At 41.0% G+C, this 7,172-nt stretch overlaps 1 pseudogene; it reads right to left on the reverse strand.

Annotated features, from left to right (window-relative positions):
- Positions 1 to 932: 932 nt before the first annotated feature.
- Positions 933 to 1,051, reverse strand: LOC112476097 (annotated as a pseudogene).
- Positions 1,052 to 7,172: the final 6,121 nt, after the last annotated feature.

Here is a 7,172-nt window from a genome sequence, read left to right on the forward strand (position 1 = left end):
TCAGACCAACTATAATAAACTGCATAGTAAGACCTCTGGTATTGCGAGAACGCACAAGGAGAGAAAAAACTGTAATTTTGTTGTCAATTTAGCCTCTAGTAAAATGCCCTTTAAATAGTAGACATGAAATAAATGTGTTAAATAAATGCATAAATGAGTGCTATAATGTGACATATGTCCTTGAATGCTATTTAAAATGCTATATAAAAAGAAATGGGTGTCTATAGACTAGAGACTTTGTTACTATAACTCATATAATCCTCAAAACACCTCTTAGAATTAGCACTATTCTTCTCATCTTAGAAATGGGCAAATGAGGTTAATTGATGGTGTCCAAGGTGACTAGTTGAGAACTCTGGTACAAGAGCCTGCACTCCCCCCTCTTCTTCCCAAGAGGTAGGTGGGGCTGAAAAAAAATCTTTAAAAGTCTAGAAAAGAGTCTGGAGGCCTTGAAGAGTACACAGGAGCACTGCAGATGAGATTCAAAGCTAGAGCCTGAGAAGAGGACCACCATTCACAGTGTGTGTGTGTGTGTGTGTGTGTGTGTGTGTGTGTGTGTCTGTGTGTGTGTGCGCGCGCGCGTGCATGTAGCAGGCACAGATGGAAGATTGGAAGGAGTGAGCTCTGTTGGCTGAATGACCCAGCCTGAGGCTAAATGCTGAAAGTACAGCTTCCCTTCAGGAAGAAGTAGGCATCTGTAGCAGATGTTTATTCAATTTGACACAGGTGCTATTTGAGTCTCTTTCCCCAATTAAACTTTGAAGTTCTCTTAGTCATGGATATCACTTTGTCATAACAAACATACAATTAAGTTGCTATGTGTCAACACATAGCAATAGAATTTTTTTTTTTTAGGCAAGGCAACCCTTGGTTGACCTCACAGATTGCAAGAACCTTGTCATCTTACAATCCTTTATTTTTTTTATTTTTTACACCTACAGCACCTGGTCTTCTTAAGTGGTCTCCCATCCAAGTACTAACCAGGCCCGACCCTGCTTAGCCTGCAAGATCAGACGGGATCAGGCTTGCTCAGGGTAGCATGGCCATAGACAACATTGGCTTGTAATATAAAAAGGAATCATTTATACTGGTAATTCTGGAAGAAAAAAAGACCCCAAAAATTCTCCATGCTACTGGTTCAAGTTCTTTTTTTATTTTTGAGCACTTTTTCTTTTTGAATAAGATGTTTGAATTGCCATCTTTCAAAGGAAATAAGTTTGAATCATTAAAAAATTCTTCCCAAATAGCACGTCTATGCTGTGCCTAGGTGGTCGCCTCCCACCGCACACACACACAAGCTCCTCATCCACTCAACTAGAAGGCTTGACCAAGGTCTCACCCCTGGTTCAAGGGACTCGTAAAATTCTGTCCTCACCTAGAAAGGGTTCTGACAGAAAGTTACAGAATCCCCCCCACTATGTACACTCACATAGAACAAGAATCCCTTTCTTTTTGCTAATACTTCCCCACCCCCACACCCCAGCCCTTTGCTTGGGTTCCAGGAGAGGTGAGAGGTAGAGCTATTCTATAAAGCTGCCAAATGGTCCAAGCAGGGAACTGAATAAGAAAACAAGTCCTGGTGATAACTCAAGATTGGAGGAAGATGTGCTCAGGTGAGAGAGGGCATTTTATAAAAGTTTGTGAAATGACTGATAAACCAAGGCAGCATTTAAACCAACAAATGAAAAGCAGGTCTTCTGAATAAAGTTTGGTCCTAGAGAAAGAAAGATAGGGAAGCAGACATACAACATGGCCATGCCTAGGCTGAGGTCTAGGTCGGAACAGTGTAGTAAAGACGTGTCAGTGTTATTGGATTGTGGGAAGTGGGATACATAAAGAGGAGATGCCTTGAACAGAGGAGTTTGTAGAATTAGTGTTTCTGCTTCTGTGCTGCTGGATTACCTCTAGAATAACCTAAATATCAGGTTTTTATACTCTCCTTATAGTTTCCCCCACTCCTGAAACAACATAAACACACATGTGCAGACACAGTAATTGTTTTAAGCATTGGAGAGTCACACACAAATAGCTGAAAGCTCTTTAGAGGTGGAAATTAAGGGAGCTTTCTCTACCAGCCATTAGACCAACACTTTGTGGGCAATAAATTGCTTTTGGTCACTTCAGTTCTCCTGAGAGTATTATACTCTTCACTCCCTCTCACCTTTTACCTTGGTAGGGAATCCAACTTACACCATCAGGAACCAGAGCTCCAGACTGTACCTCCTCATTTCCCCACCTCATTCTAGTCAGCTAGGGCTTCTACAATATATACCACACACTGGAGGTCCTTGCAGTTCTGGGAAGAAGAAGTTCAAATCAGGTTGTCAACAGGCAGGGATGGTTTCTTCTGAGGCCTCTCTCCCTGGCTTATAGTCTTTTTCCTGTGTCCTCATGTTTTTTTTTTTTTTTCCTCTGCATGTCTGTGTCCTAATCTCTTATCGCCTCTTGGATTTAAGCCCACCCACATGAACCCATTTTACCTTCATTACCTCTTTAAGGGTCTTATCTGTAAATATAGTTACATTCTGAGGTACTGGGGATTAAAAATTCAGCATATGAATTTGAGGTGGGGAACATACTTTTTCACATTACACCCCCTGTCCTCTCTCCTATTCTGCTCCCGTGTCTACCCCCACTCCTCTGTCTAAGCTCTAAAGTTGGAGTGCTAGGGCTCACTCTGTATATTTATTCCTTCAGTGAATTACTCTACTTCATGGCTTTAATTCCAATTTTAGCCCATGTTATTTGCTGCGTGTGTTGGGGAGGGGACTGTGGCTCTGTACTGAGAGGGAGGCTTGGAAAGGGCAGGTCAAAAAGGGAAGGAGGGATAACTGCAGCCAAGGTAGAGGTCCAGGAGCGGGAACACATTTGCTGCCACTCCTTTCCCTGGACCTGTACTTGGGAACCCTCTTTTAAAAGATCAACAACCAGAAGTAAGATTGGCTTGATAAAAAAATGACAGTAAGCTAGAACTGTATTGCCATATTACTTGGCTGCCAGCAGCCATACTCTGGGCACACCCAATACCTTCAGTGGGAACCTGCAAGGACAACTGTACAAGGGAGAAGAGTGTGATGTACTCAATGTGCACTATTATATGTTAATAAGTTTTTACAGACAAAAGCAAAAAGAGAGGTGACTGCCTTGCACAGTCATTTCAAATGGTGTCACAGCATCAAGTCCACCATCCTCATCCTTCAGTAATGTCAAAATGCCAGTCCGGTCAGCCATTGACTGTCAGGAGAATTCCAGACATGGCCTGGCTGCTAACAGAGAGGCTGCAAACCTTCACAGACCTCAGATTCAGTAGGCTTCTGACCCTGAAGTTTGTATAGGACTCCATCCAAGACTTAAAGCTTGCTGATGGCTATTCTTTTTACCTTCAGGTGTATTCCCTTCAGATGCACAGTATGAGCTCTGTCTATTAGGGGAAAATCTTATTTATTTTTTGATACCACTGGAAACTTACAACAGTGCCCTAGCCCTCTTGGCTGAGTTCATAGTGGATAAGCCTGAGTGCAAAGACTTGTGGGAAAGGGGCTATGTGCTTTGGAGGAACTGCTAAAGCTGCCCTATAAAACTCCTGGTGCTGAGACTGGCCTGGAAAATTAATTGCCTTCATAAGAGCCCAAGGCAAAATGAGCCACTGCTGGGAATTCTTCAGAGTTTTCCACAAGATAAGTTTCAGAGATCTCCTGGATGCCAGCTGTTCTGTTTGCATGCCCTATGATGAAATATCTTTCACAGAATCCCAATCGTCTGAGTGCTTGAACACTCATTACTGCAATAAAAGAAGTCTAATCGCTGAGAGACAACTTTATCATAAAAGTCTTTGTTCATTTGAGCCGATAACTACCATGCATTTATGTGTTTGTGTGTACAGTGTTTGTATGTTTTGTGTGTGTGTGTTTGGATGTACAGTTAATAGGTATCAAAATATGAAATGTTCATGCCTTTTGAACAACAACTTCACTTTTAGAACTCTGTCCTTTAGAAATACCTATAAAAGTATATTATCAGGGTAGGGGAGAATTCCTCCTTCTTGAGTTTATATGGCTGGACTAGTAATAAAATTGACATGACCAGATTAACAGGAGAAAAAACAATTTATTATGTGTGCATGGAGATCATAAATAATGTTCTCAGAAATGATGAACCAGCCAACTTTTTATACTTTTAGACAAAGAAACAATATATTTTTGAAGAAATGACAGGACAAAGACACTTAGATTTGGGTGTTCATTGGTGAAGAATCTAAACAAAATTTAGACTTGGGTAGTAAATTAGTAAAGGAGTACCAAGTAAGCTTTTTGGTCCTGTATTCCTTAACTTTAGCAATAAGGGTATCTCTTTCAATCCCCTGGAGCAAGTAAGGAAGCTTTCACAGAGGAAGTTTATTTCTTGTATTCAGAGAGACAGCAAACAGACAATGCACCCTTCTTACAAGAACTGCTTGTCAAGTGACTTAATTCAAAGTAATAAATATGTCATTGTAGGATATTTTGGGACAGTCTACCTCGATCATAAAACAAAAGCATTTTAAGATGTTCACCGAGTAATTGTAATAATGCTTTCCCTAGCACTGGGGCTGTTCAAACAATATTCAAGTGACCATTTAACAAGAGTGCTATGGAGATTCCTGCATCAGCCAGCAGATTGGATGTGATGGTCCTGAGATTATTATAATTATAAGCTTTCGAGCTGCTCAACTACATGAAGGGAGGATCCTCTGGTCTTATATTCTCTCTTGCCCTTCTTGCATATTTTTCTGTCATTGTTTCTCTTGATACAGGCCATGGAGTTCCATGAAAAAGGGGCAAACATCAACAAGCACTAGGAGTTCTACTACTGGGACAGTCCCTGAGCCATCTGGACTTTCCCCTGGTGACTCTTCAGGGAAGAGTCCCAATATGGCCCCACTGTGTTCTCCTCTTTGAAAACCTGGTGAATGGCCCCAAGCTCAGAGTGGCAGCAGCAAGTAGTCACAGGCCAGGCATGGGTGCTGCAGTGACAGCACCTCCACATCTGTCCAGACAGGGCAGGTCATACAGCAATGTCCTGTAGGGTTTGGAAAGAAGCGGAGTGAGCACAACTTCAGAGGGTGTTGATGCCACTAAGGAAGGTGTTTCCAGCATGGGTAGGGGCCTCCATCCTCTGACCTTGGTGATTGCAGAGCACTTATGGTTATTAAGGAGCAGGGACCACCACAAACCTATTGCAAACACAGCGAATGTAAATGATGGGGCCCTGTCTCGGCATTGCTGAGTAAAGGCTAAAGAGCAAATGGGAGGAAAGCCAGAGTATTTCCCAACCCAGTGCTGAAACCCAGGAGAAGAAGAGAAAAGAAATACAGATTGCCCGTAGTAGGAACATCCTAGCTGTAGGACTGTACAATAAATGGAGAACACAGTCAGAAAAATGTAGGTACCATTTACTCACAAGCTTTTTGCAGATGGACATCTACTTCCTTATTTGCCAGGTATTCCATTTGATCTAAATCATTACTCTTTCTTTTCTGGGCATCTAGGAAATTTCTCCCATCCAAAGGAGCAATCTATCGAATGTTCTGTATGAATTTAACTGAGACACAATAGCAAACAGCTATTCCCTCAACATGCTTATTGTCAGGGGAGAAAAGGAAGGCACACAAGGATATACGCCAAAGCAGTGAGGAGTAATCAACACTAGGGCTGTAGCCGGTGAGCGCTTTAGAAGTACCAGGGAGGGAAGCCAAACCCAAAGGAGTAGCACATTGCTTTCTAGAGGCACTAATAGCTCAGTTAAGATCCAAATGACCAACAGAAATAAGCTTGGCAGAGAACAAGTGCTGGGCCGGGAAGAGGCTGGGAATGGATGAATGCCTGAATTCCAGGTACATAGCAGAGGAAACAGGCTCTACCTACTAACTCAGGTAGAATGGGTATAGTATGCTTGTGAAGCTAGAGCAGATTGGTGTGCTAGGAGTGAGGATATGTAACTAGAAAATCGATGGAAGACTGAAGATGGCATGTTAGGAATCCTGGCAGTTTATTAAGGCAATGGAAACCTTGAAAAACTTTAAAGCTTGAAAGTAACACGATTAGATTAACACATTCTTTTTTTAGTTGTCTTAGCTGAGTGGGGTCACACAAAAAAACGATTTTCCTCCCACTACTCTAAATTCTACTGGCTGAGCTAATGATTAAATTAACATAAGACAAATTCGCAGAAAATATCTAAAATATCTTATGATATACATGTGGGGGTGCCATAAGAATGTGAGATTTGAGGACACACTGAGCGTTTGAGGCTTATATGCCACTCTAGACTAAGGAGAAGGGAGGCAGGGGGTCTATGATTTCAAAGGGAAAGCAAGCAATTTAAAAGTAGATGAGAAAGAGCAAACCAATGATAATTAAATTCTTGCTGGGCCACCTAAAAAGAAGGGAAATTGAAGAAGTTCAACAAATAGGCTTTGCTAGATTTCTCTGTCTGGAATACTTAATTTATATTTTGATCCTAAGGTGATGATACCTATTTATTTTAAACTATTTATTTATTTATTTATTTATTTATTTATTTATTTATTTAACATTTTATATGTTCCCCCTCCCCCTCCCTCTTGGTAACCACTAGTCCATTGTGCATATCCATAAGTCTCTGTTTGTTTGTCCTGTTCATTTGTTGCTTATAAGTTTATATCCCACATATAAGTGACATCATGTGATTTTCAACCTTTACTGTCTGGCTTATTTTACTTAGTATGATTATTTTAAGGTCTATCCATGTTGTTGCAAATGGCGGTATTTCATCTTTTCTTATGGTTAAGTAATATTCCATTATATATATGTACCACATATTCTTTATCCAATTACCTACTGAAGGACACTTTGGTTGTTTCCATGTCTTGGCCACCATGAATACTGCTGCAATGAACATAAGGGTATATCTATCTTTACGAATAAATGTTTTCAAATTTTGGGGGTAGATACCCAGATGACATATTGCTGGGTCATATAGTAACTCTATTCTTAATTTTTTGAGGATGCTCCATACTGTCTTCCATAGTGGCTGTACCAATTTATATCCTACCAGCTGTGTATGAAGGTTACTTTTCCCCCACAAACTCTTCAACACTGGTTATTACTTTTGTTGTTGATAACAGCCATTCCAATAGGAGCGAGGTGGCATCT

This window comes from Pteropus alecto, unplaced genomic scaffold (assembly GCF_000325575.1).
Source record: "Pteropus alecto unplaced genomic scaffold, ASM32557v1 scaffold232, whole genome shotgun sequence".
Lineage (NCBI taxonomy): Eukaryota > Metazoa > Chordata > Mammalia > Chiroptera > Pteropodidae > Pteropus > Pteropus alecto.